Raw genomic sequence first — 11,275 nt, 5'->3', positions numbered from 1 at the left:
GAAATGCTCAGAGCCATGTTGGAACCTCCCAACACCAAACTTAGAGTTTGAATGTGGGGGTTCAACACCAAACTTAGAGTTTGGTTGTGGCCTCCCAACACCAAACTTAGAGTTTGACTGTGTGGGCTCTGTTTGGCTCTATTTTGAGAGAAGCTCTTCATGCTTCCTCTCCATGGTGACAGAGGGATATCCTTGAGCCTTAAACACCAAGGATTCTTCATTCACTTGAATGATCAACTCTCCTCTATCAACATCAATCACAGCCCTTGCTGTGGCTAGGAAGGGTCTGCCAAGGATGATGGATTCATCCATGCACTTCCCAGTCTCTAGGACTATGAAATCAGTAGGGATGTAATGGTCTTCAACTTTAACCAGAACATCCTCTACAAGTCCATAGGCTTGTTTTCTTGAATTGTCTGCCATCTCTAGTGAGATTTTTGCAGCTTGCACCTCAGAGATCCCTAACTTCTCCATTACAGAGAGAGGCATGAGGTTTACACTTGACCCTAAGTCACACAAGGCCTTCTTGAAGGTCACAGTGCCTATGGTACAAGGTATTGAAAACTTCCCAGGATCCTGTCTCTTTTGAGGCAGTTTCTGCCTAGACAAGTCATCTAGTTCCTTGGTGAGCAAAGGGGGTTCATCCTCCCAAGTCTCATTTCCAAATAACTTGTCATTTAGCTTCATGATTGCTCCAAGGTATTTAGCAACTTGCTCTTCAGTGACATACTCATCCTCTTCAGAGGAAGAATACTCATCAAAGCTCATGAATGGCAGAAGTAAGTCCAATGGAATCTCTATGGTCTCATTTTGAGCCTCAGATTCCCATGGTTCCTCTTGGGGAAAGTCATTGGAGGCCAGTGGACGTCCATTGAGGTCTTCCTCAGTGGCGTTCACTGCCTCTCCTTCCTCCCAAAATTCGGCCATGTTGATGGCCTTGCACTCTCCTTTTGGATTTTCTTCTGTATTGCTTGGGAGAGTATTAGGGGGGAGTTCAGTAATTTTCTTGCTCAGCTGACCCACTTGTGCCTCCAAGTTTCTAATGGAGGACCTTGTTTCAGTCATGAAACTTTGAGTGGTTTTGATTAGATCAGAGACCATGGTTGCTAAGTCAGAGGTATTCTGCTTAGAACTCTCTGTCTGTTGCTGAGAAGATGATGGAAAAGGCTTGCTATTGCTAAACCTGTTTCTTCCACCATTATTGTTGTTGAAACCTTGTTGAGGTCTCTGTTGATCCTTCCATGAGAAATTTGGATGATTTCTCCATGAAGGATTATAGGTGTTTCCATAGGATTCTCCCATGTAATTCACCTCTTCTATTGAAGGGTTCTCAGGATCATAAGCTTCTTCCTCAGATGAAGCTTCCTTAGTACTGCTTGGTGCATTTTGCATTCCAGACAGACTTTGAGAAATCATATTGACTTGTTGGGTCAATATTTTGTTCTGAGCCAATATGGCATTCAGAGTGTCAATCTCAAGAACTCCTTTCTTCTGACTAGTCCCATTGTTCACAGGATTTCTTTCAGAAGTGTACATGAATTGGTTATTTGCAACCATTTCAATTAGCTCTTGAGCTTCTGTAGGCATCTTCTTCAGATGAAGAGATCCTCCAGCAGAGCTATCCAAAGACATCTTGGACAGTTTAGAGAGACCATCATAGGAAATACCTATGATGCTCCATTCAGAAAGCATATCAGAAGGACACTTTCTGATTAATTGTTTGTATCTTTCCCAAGCTTCATAGAGGGATTCTCCTTCCTTCTGTCTGAAGGTTTGGACTTCCACTCTAAGCTTACTCAATTTTTGAGGTGGAAAGAACTTTGCCAAGAAGGCATTGACTAGCTTTTCCCAAGAGTCCAGGCTTTCTTTAGGTTGTGAGTCCAACCATGTCCTAGCTCTGTCTCTTACAGCAAAGGGGAATAGCATAAGTCTGTAGACCTCAGGGTCAACCCCATTAGTCTTGACAGTGTCACAGATTTGCAAGAATTCAGCTAAAAACTGATGAGGATCTTCCAACGGAAGTCCATGGAACTTGCAATTCTGTTGCATTAGAGAAACTAATTGAGGCTTAAGCTCAAAGTTGTTTGCTCCAATGGCAAGGATAGAGATGCTTCTCCCATAAAAGTCAGGAGTAGGTGCAGTAAAGTCACCCAGCACCTTCCTTGCATTGTTGGCATTGTTGTTGTTTTCGGCTGCCATTTGTTCTTCTTCTTTGAAGATTTCTGTTAGGTCCTCTACAGAGAGTTGTGCTTTGGCTTCTCTTAGCTTTCTCTTCAAGGTCCTTTCAGGTTCAGGATCAGCCTCAACAAGAATGCTTTTGTCCTTGCTTCTGCTCATAAGAAGGAGAAGGGAACAATAAAATGTGGAATCCTCTATGTCACAGTATAGAGATTCCTTTAGGTGTCAGAGGAGAAGAAAAGTAGAAGACAGAAATAGAAAATTCGAACTTATCAAAGAAGATGGAGTTCGAATTTTGCATTAAGGGATAGTGTTAGTCCATAAATAGAAGGATGTGAGAAGAAGGGAAGTAATTTTCGAAAATTAAGTAAAAGAGTTTGAAAACATTTTTGAAAAACACTAATTGATTTTCGAAAATGAAAGTGAAAAAGAAATCAAGTGATTTTTGAAAAAGATTTTGAAATTAGAAATCAAAAAGATTTAATTGAAAACTATTTTGAAAAAGATGTGGTTAAGAAGATATGATTAGTTTTAAAAAAGATGTGATTGAGAAGATATGATTTGAAAAACATTTTTTTTTTAAAAAAAGATTTGATTTTGAAAATTAAAAACTTGGCTAACAAGAAAAGATATGATTCAAACATTAAACCTTTCTCAACAGAAAAGGCAACATATTTGAAATGTTGAATCAAATCATTAATTGATAGCAAGTATCTTTGAAAATAGAAAGAAATCAATTTTGAAAAACTTTGAAAACTTGAAAAAAATTTGCATTGAAAACAGAATCTTCCCTCTTGTGCCATCCTGGCGTTAAACGCCCAGAATGGTGCACACTCTGGCGTTTAACGCCCAAAACTATACCCTTTTGGGCGTTAAACGCCCAACCAGGTACCCTGGCTGGCATTTAAACGCCAGTCTGTCCTTCTTCACTGGGCGTTTTGAACGCCCAGCTTTTTCTGTGCAATTCCTCTGCTGTATGTTCTGAATCTTCAATTCTCTGTATTATTGACTTGAGAAGACACAAATTAAAAATATTTTTGGATTTTTTAATAATCAAAATGCAACTAAAATCAAATAACAATGCATGCAAGACACCAAACTTAGCAGTTTGTATACTACTGACACTAACAAAATGAGAATGCATATGAGACACACGAAACACTCAAGTCAATAGAATTCAAAGATCAGAGCAAGTAGATCATCAAGAATAACTTTGAAAATCACTTAGGACACATGAATGAATGCATGCAATTGACACGAAACTTAAAATGAAACACTAGACTCAAACAAGAAATATTTTTGGATTTTTTCGAAAATTAAGTGGAAAAAGAAAATAAAGGTATCAAAATTCTTAATGAGAATTCCAGGAATCATGCAATGTTAGTCTAAAGCTTTAGTCTAAAGAAATTAGACATGGCTAAACAAGCTTCAGCAGGACATTGCATTCAAGAGCTAAATTGATGAAAATCAATCAGCTTTGGTGATGATAAGAACATCACCTTGAAACACTAGAATTCATTCTTAAGAACTCTGAAAAAAATTACCTAATCTAAGCAACAAGATGAACAGTCAGTTGTCCAAACTCAACAATCCCCGGCAATAGCGCCAAAAACTTGGTGCACGAAATTGTGATTACTACAACTTCGCACAACTAACCAGCAAGTGTATTGGGTCGTCCAAGTAATAAACCTTATGCGAGTAAGGGTCGATCCCACAGAGATTGTTGGTATAAAGCAAGCTATGGTCACCTTGTAAATCTTAGTCAGGCAAACTCAAATGGGTATGGTGATAAACGCATAAAACATAAAGATAAAGATAGAGATACTTATGTAATTCATTGGTAGGAATTTCAGATAAGCGTATGAAGATGCCTTCCCTTCCGTCTCTCTGCTTTCCTACTGTCTTCATCCAATCCTTCTTCTTCCTTTCCATGGCAAGCTTAAGCAAGGGTTTCACCGTTGTCAGTGGCTACCTCCCATCCTCTCAGTGGAAATGTTCAACACACCCTGTCACGGCACGGCTATCCATCTGTCGGTTCTCGATCAGGCCGGAATAGAATCCAGTGATTCTTTTGCGTCTGTCACTAACGCCCCGCCCTCAGGAGTTTGAAGCACGTCACAGTCATTCAATCATTGAATCCTACTCAGAATACCACAGACAAGGTTAGACCTTCCGGATTCTCTTGAATGCCGCCATCAGTTCTAGCCTATACCACGAAGACTCTGATCTCACGAAATGGCTGGCTCGTTTGTCAGGCAAGCACTCAGTTGTCAGGCGATCAACCATGCATCGTGTATCAGGAATCCAAGAGATATTCACCCAGTCAAAGGTAGAACGGAGGTGGTTGTCAGTCACACGTTCATAGGTGAGAATGATGATGAGTGTCATGGATCATCACATTCATCAAGTTGAAGAACAAGTGATATCTTAGAACAAGAACAAGCGGAATTGAATAGAAGAACAATAGTAATTGCATTAATACTCGAGGTACAGCAGAGCTCCACACCTTAATCTATAGTGTGTAGAAACTCCACCGTTGAAAATACATAAGAACAAGAGTGATCATTGGCTTCGGTCCCAGAGAGGGAACCAGAAGAACCAAGATTCCAAATACAATAGTATAATGTCCTACTTATAGATAACTAGTAGCCTAGGGTGTACAGAGATGAGTAAATGACATAAAAATCCACTTCCGGGCCCACTTGGTGTGTGCTTGGGCTGAGCAATGAAGCATTTTCGTGTAGAGACTCTTTCTGGAGTTAAACGCCAGCTTTTATGCCAGTTTGGGCGTTTAACTCCCATTTTGGTGCCAGTTCCGGCGTTTAACGCTGGGATATCTGAGGGTGACTTTGAACGCCGGTTTGGGCCATCAAATCTTGGGCAAAGTATAGACTATCATATATTGCTGGAAAGCCCAGGATGTCTACTTTCCAACGCCGTTGAGAGCGCGCCAATTGGGCTTCTGTAGCTCCAGAAAATCCACTTCGAGTGCAGGGAGGTCAGAATCCAACAGCATCTGCAGTCCTTTTCAGTCTCTGAATCAGATTTTTGCTCAGGTCCCTCAATTTCAGCCAGAAAATACCTGAAATCACAGAAAAACACACAAACTCATAGTAAAGTCCAGAAAAGTGAATTTTAACTAAAAACTAATAAAAATATACTAAAAACTAACTAGATCATACTAAAAACATACTAAAAACAATGCCAAAAAGCGTACAAATTATCCGCTCATCAGCGCCGTTGCCGGGGATTGAAATAGATTGACAATGATTAAGTGAAGTGGAGGTCTAGATTAAGCACCTTTTCTTTTCTGTTATTTTAATTTTGACTAACACACTAACTGTTTGAATTTTTGCTTAAACTAACTAAAACTTCATTCTAACTATAGATTGAAGTTTCATTGGTTTTCTGGATCTGTGTGTTTATTGTTGTGTGTTTGTATGTCAGGTACAGGAAGATCTTCCCCTGTCCTCTCTGAAATTGACCAAAGAACTCTTCGAAGAATAAGAAGAGCTGAAAGAGGGAAGAACGTTATTGGAGAGGAAGAATCTGAGGAGGAATTCCAAGAGATGGAAGGAGATCTCAATCAACCAGGAGAAGGAGCCAACAATAACCAAAAACAACGAAGAGTCTTGGCCTCATACACATTTGCAAATGCTAGACACTGTGGAAGTAGCATTCTTCCTCCTAATGTCAACGCAAACAATTTTGAATTAAAGCCACAACTCATCACTTTAGTTCAAAACAACTGCTCTTTTGGAGGAGGACCATTGGAGGACCCAAATCAACATTTATCTACCTTCTTGAGAATCTGTGACACGGTGAAAACCAATGGTGTACCTCCTGATAGCTACAAGTTGCTGCTCTTTCCATTTTCTCTCAGAGATAAAGCCACTCAATGGCTAGAGACCTTTCCAAAAAAAAGCATCAACACCTGGGATGACTTGGTAAGCAAGTTCCTTGCCAAATTTTATCCCCCTCAAAGAATCCTAAGATTGAAGACAGAGGTGCAGACATTCACTCAAATGGAGGCTGAAAACTTATATGAAGCATGGGAAAGATATAAGGCTCTATTGAGGAAATGTCCACCAGAGATGTTCACTGAGTGGGACAAGTTGCAGAACTTCTATGAGGGACTCACTCTTAAGGCTCAAGAAGCACTTGATCATTCAGCTGGAGGCTCTTTGCAACTCATGAAAACCACAGAGGAAGCTCAAAACCTCATTGATATGGTGGCCAATAACCAATATTTCTTTGCTCATCAAAGACAACGCCAACCATCACAAAGAAGAGGAGTAATGGAGTTGGAAGGAGTGGATTCAATTCTAGCTCAGAACAAGATAATGCAGCTGCAGATTCAACAACAGTTTGAGCAAATGGACAAAAGAATTGATGGCTTGCAAGTTGCATCAGTGAGTGCCACAAGCCAACCACCAACTACTTGGGTGCAAAGTGAAGAAACTCAAGAGGAGCAACAGCAAGAGCAAGTCCAAAACATGCACAACCAAAATCCTGGAACAAATGAAGTCTATGGTGATACTTACAATCCATCTTGGAAGAACCATCCCAACCTCAGATGGGGAGACAACCATAATCAAAACCAACAACCATGCACAAATCAGAATAATTGGAAAAGCACAAACCACAACCCCCAGCCAAATACTAACCAAAATACATACAGAAAACCACAAAATAACTACCCCAACTCTAACCATTATCCACCCAATAACCACCCAACAAATCAAAACACCTATCATCATCCATCAATACCCCAAAACCAACCAATTTCATAAGAATCCCAGAGGATCACTAATCTAGAGCTGCTCATGGAAAAGATGATGAAGAACCAAGAATTGACAACAAAGAACCAAGAAGCTTCCAGGAAGAACTTAGAAAGGCAAATTGGGCAAATCTCCAAACAAATCTCTGTTGAAAAACCATCAAGTTCACTACCTAGTGACACCATTCCCAACCCAAAAGAAGAATGCAAGGTCGTGCAACTAAGAAGTGGAAAAGTGTTATTGGATGGTAACCAAGGAGCAACCAAGGACAATGACAATGAGCCAACAAAGAATGATGAAGCCATCAACAAGGACATGTTAAGCAAGAATGTCCCAGAAAAACTCACAGAGGAAGACAACAAACCACAGAATTTGAAGAAAAGGAAGCAAATCATGGAAGAACCAAGTCCAAGACAACATCAAGTGGAGAAGAGCTCAACACCACCACTACCATATCCACAAAGATTCCATAAAGAGACAAAGGATCAGCATTTTCACAAATTCCTTGAGACTTTCAAGAAGCTGGAAATCAACATACCTTTAGCTGAGGCATTGGAGCAAATGCCTCTGTATGCCAAGTTCTTGAAAGAGCTCATCAACAGGAAGAGAAGTTGGAGTGAAAAAGAGACTGTAATGCTTAGTGAAGAATGCAGTGCAATCATTAAAAAGGGACTGCCTCCCAAGCTTGAAGATCCTGGAGGTTTCTTCCTACCCTGCACTATTGGAAGCCTATTCATCAACAAGGGAATGTGTGATTTAGGAGCAAGCATAAATCTAATCCCATCTGCTTTAGTGAAAAAGCTTGGCATAGAGGAGGTGAAGCCAATACAGATGTCCTTGGAGTTGGTGGATCAATCAATAGTATATCCTAAAAGGCTGATTGAGAACCTGTTAGTTAAGGTTGACAAGTTCATATATCCTGCGGATTTTGTGGTCCTGGATTCTTCAGAAAATGGAAATGACTCCATAATACTTGGTCGACCATTTTTGGTCACTGCTAGAGCCATTGTGGATATAGAGCAGGGAGAGTTAACCCTCAGGATGCATGAGGAGAGCATCATCTTGAAAGTCTTTCCAGAATTACAAAGGAATGAAGAAACAAGCAAAACAAGTGGTGATCTCCTTCCAAAGCAAGCAACCGACAAGGCAGTAGAACAGAAAAACAAGCTTGTACAAGAAGAAAAAGGAATTCAAAAGGAAGCAGGGGTGATAAACAAGAAGGAAGGTATCACAACCCAAATCACTGACAAGAAAGAAAGATCAACAAGAAAGAAAAAGATGAAGAGCAAGAACAAGGCTCACAAAGGGTGGAAGAACAAGAAAATTCCAACTGAGGGATTTTCCAAAGGTGACAAAGTACAATTAGTATATCAACAACTAGGAACAGAAGATTATTACACTGTCAACCAAATACTTTCTCTTGAGCATATGGAAATTGAACATCAAGGCACACAGAGAAAGCTGACAGTGAGAGGTGACAAGTTGAGACATCACCAACATCAACCACCCTAATGGGAGTTCAATGTCAAGCTAGTGACAATAAAAGAGCGCTTCATGGGAGGCAACCCATGATCTAAGATTTCTGTCCTCTCTTTCATTTAATAAGCTATGATTCCTCTAAATATGATTTTGAACTTTCATGCCTGATAAATGCATACATTGTTTTGAAGCACATGTCAAACTTCTAAGTTTGGTGTACCTTAAGGCACACCCATGTTAATTTTTCAAAAAAGGGATTATTCTTAGAACATATGCATAATTCTTTTGATGAAGCATGTGACCAAACACTAAGTTTGGTGTCTGCAGGTGTAACAATGTTCAGAAGATCATTTCCCAATCATGAACTCAAAACCATACAAAAAAAGGGATCATACATCAAAATTTTTTTTAAATGCATCAATTGTGAAGAACGGTATGCAATGTTAAGCCGTCCCCTCAATAAAAGATAAGTTTGGTGTTCACCAAATTTTAGCATTTTTATTTAGGGACACAATTGATCACAAAAAACTTCAAATAACTATTAAACAAACCAAAACAATTTTTTTATTGCAAATAAATTGCCAACGACTATATTAATGTTCTAAGCTAGCTATTTTGGTTCAGGTGGGAGAAAAAGATTAAGACAAAAGCTAGGAGGGGCCACGGCTAGGAGAAGCTATGTGAGGATGGTCACATGTGCCTAGAAGAATGCGCTCATGGGGAAGCAGAATTTGTATGCATGCATGCATCATTGAACTCCTAAATGCATGCAGCCAATGGGAGGAGGATCCTCGTCAAGCCTCAACAATGCATGCAGACCGTCCATTCCATGAATCCTTTAGATGAACAACTCAATCTCAACCCTACATGAGCACTAACGAGTTCCTTCTTCATTCATTGTGGTTTTGTTGAAAAACTTGAAGAATTTGCCTATTAAATAGCCGTAGCACTAAACGGTTCACACACTCATTCAAGCCACTTTCATATGAAAACCATAATCTCCTCTACTCCCAAAACCAACATAATTCCCTTATCTCACATAACAGAACCGAGAAGCATCCCAAACACAACACATACTTCTTCTATTCTCACTTTTCCCTTCTTCTCACCTCAAATCCAATGGCCTCCTCAAGTTCAAAAAGAAGGCCGGGAAAGGAACCTATGGTAGCCGAACCTCCATCCTTTGATGCAACCAAATTTAGATCCCAATTCCATGAAGGGAGATATCATAGGTTCATGGAGGCAAAGAATGTCATCTATGAGAAAAGCCTTGAGTTGAGGGAAGGAGAATATCCCATTATGAGGCAAATTACTAGAGAAAGAAGGTGGGAACTCTTGTGTGCTCCTCTTGTTGACATCAGTGCAGTCATGATCAGGGAGTTCTATGCAAATGCTGTAAAAGAAAACAAAGATAGTCCCCCCTACACAAGTTATGTCAGAGGAGTTGAAGTGAGCTTCAGTCCAGCAGCCATCACTAGGGCTCTAAAGTTGAGAACCATAACTTATGCAGAGCCTAGTTATGAGGCTAGATTGCAAATGGAAAACAATCCTGATGAGATCTTGCAAGGGTTATGTGTGGAAAATACAAATTGGGAAAGAGATTCAAAGGGAGTACCAAGTCACTTGAGAAGGATAAATCTTACTCCTGTAGCCAAAGGATGGTATGAAATAGTGAGGAGATCTATTCTTCCTACTGAAAACGCCTCTTGGGTCACAATCAAACGGGCACTCTTGACGTACTGCATCTTACATGGAGGTGAAATCAACCTCGCACAACTCATAGCTGACAGTATTCAAGATATGGCCAACAGTACAAGTAAATCAAGTAGTCTTGGACATCCAAGTACCATCCTCAGACTTTGTGAGAAAGCTAAAGTAATCTTTGAAGATGAGGATACAGAAAAAGTGAAAAAGGGAAAAGGAATCACTAAGAAGAGTATGGAGGGAATAAATGAAGAAGAAGATCAAGAAGGGGTGGTACCTCCTAGACAAAGGAGATCACAAAGAGAGGAAGGACGAAATCAAGCTCATGATGCCATAGACATGAGCCAGTTACAAAGATCAATTGAAGAACTATCTCAGCAACTCATGCAGGCTCAACAAGGTCAAAATCAGGGGGGGCCAAGAGAAATATCTAGAGCCCCATCCAGAATTTATGGAGCAATTTTTGAAAGAAAAAGAGGAACGAGAAGCTTGGCAGCATCAAATGGAGGAAAAACAAGAGAGATGGCAACAACAAATGATGACTCAGCAGCAAGAATTTCAAGCACAGATTCTTGAAGGACAAAAAGAGCAATACAAAGAATTCAAAGAATCATATGATAAGCTGTATTTTAGTCAAGCTAAAGCAGGGGAATATAGTCACAACCTGTATCAATGGAAGAATGTTCATCACATCATGGGAGAAGTTAGATACGCACAAAGAATGGAGAATGATGAAAACATGCAAGCAAGGTTGGAGTACTTGACCCACAATTTGCCAACACTCAATCCTGAGATCAAGCCATTTGAGCAATGCCCTGAATTTTTAGCCAAGCAACAAGCAAGATCTCATCAATATACTGAGGCAACCTTTAAAAGATTGGAAGATGTTGGGCTCTCAGGACTCTTAGATTCTGTTTGGGGTAGAAGATGTCCTGGTGAAGAGATCCGAGATTATTCCAAGATAGGGAAGAGAAAGAAGAAGAAGGGAGAATCAAGCAGCAGCCATGACCATTAGAAGGTGGCAAAGTTCTTTCATATTTCCTCTTTCATGTCTTTAATAAGGAGATGCATGTCTGAAACATGATATGCCTCCATCATTTATTTCTTTTACTTCATGCAATTTTTGTTCTTTG

At 40.0% G+C, this 11,275-nt stretch overlaps 1 non-coding gene across 1 annotated transcript; it reads left to right on the top strand.

Moving 5' to 3' along the window:
• Positions 1 to 1,686: 1,686 nt before the first annotated feature.
• On the top strand, positions 1,687 to 1,794 carry LOC112799331 (small nucleolar RNA R71). The gene has a single exon (XR_003200905.1). It is a non-coding gene; the product is annotated as a small nucleolar RNA R71 (small nucleolar RNA).
• The last annotated feature ends 9,481 nt before the right edge of the window (positions 1,795 to 11,275 follow it).

Source organism: Arachis hypogaea, chromosome 4 (assembly GCF_003086295.3).
Source record: "Arachis hypogaea cultivar Tifrunner chromosome 4, arahy.Tifrunner.gnm2.J5K5, whole genome shotgun sequence".
NCBI lineage: Eukaryota > Viridiplantae > Streptophyta > Magnoliopsida > Fabales > Fabaceae > Arachis > Arachis hypogaea.
This window is presented reverse-complemented; position numbering and strand designations above follow the sequence as displayed.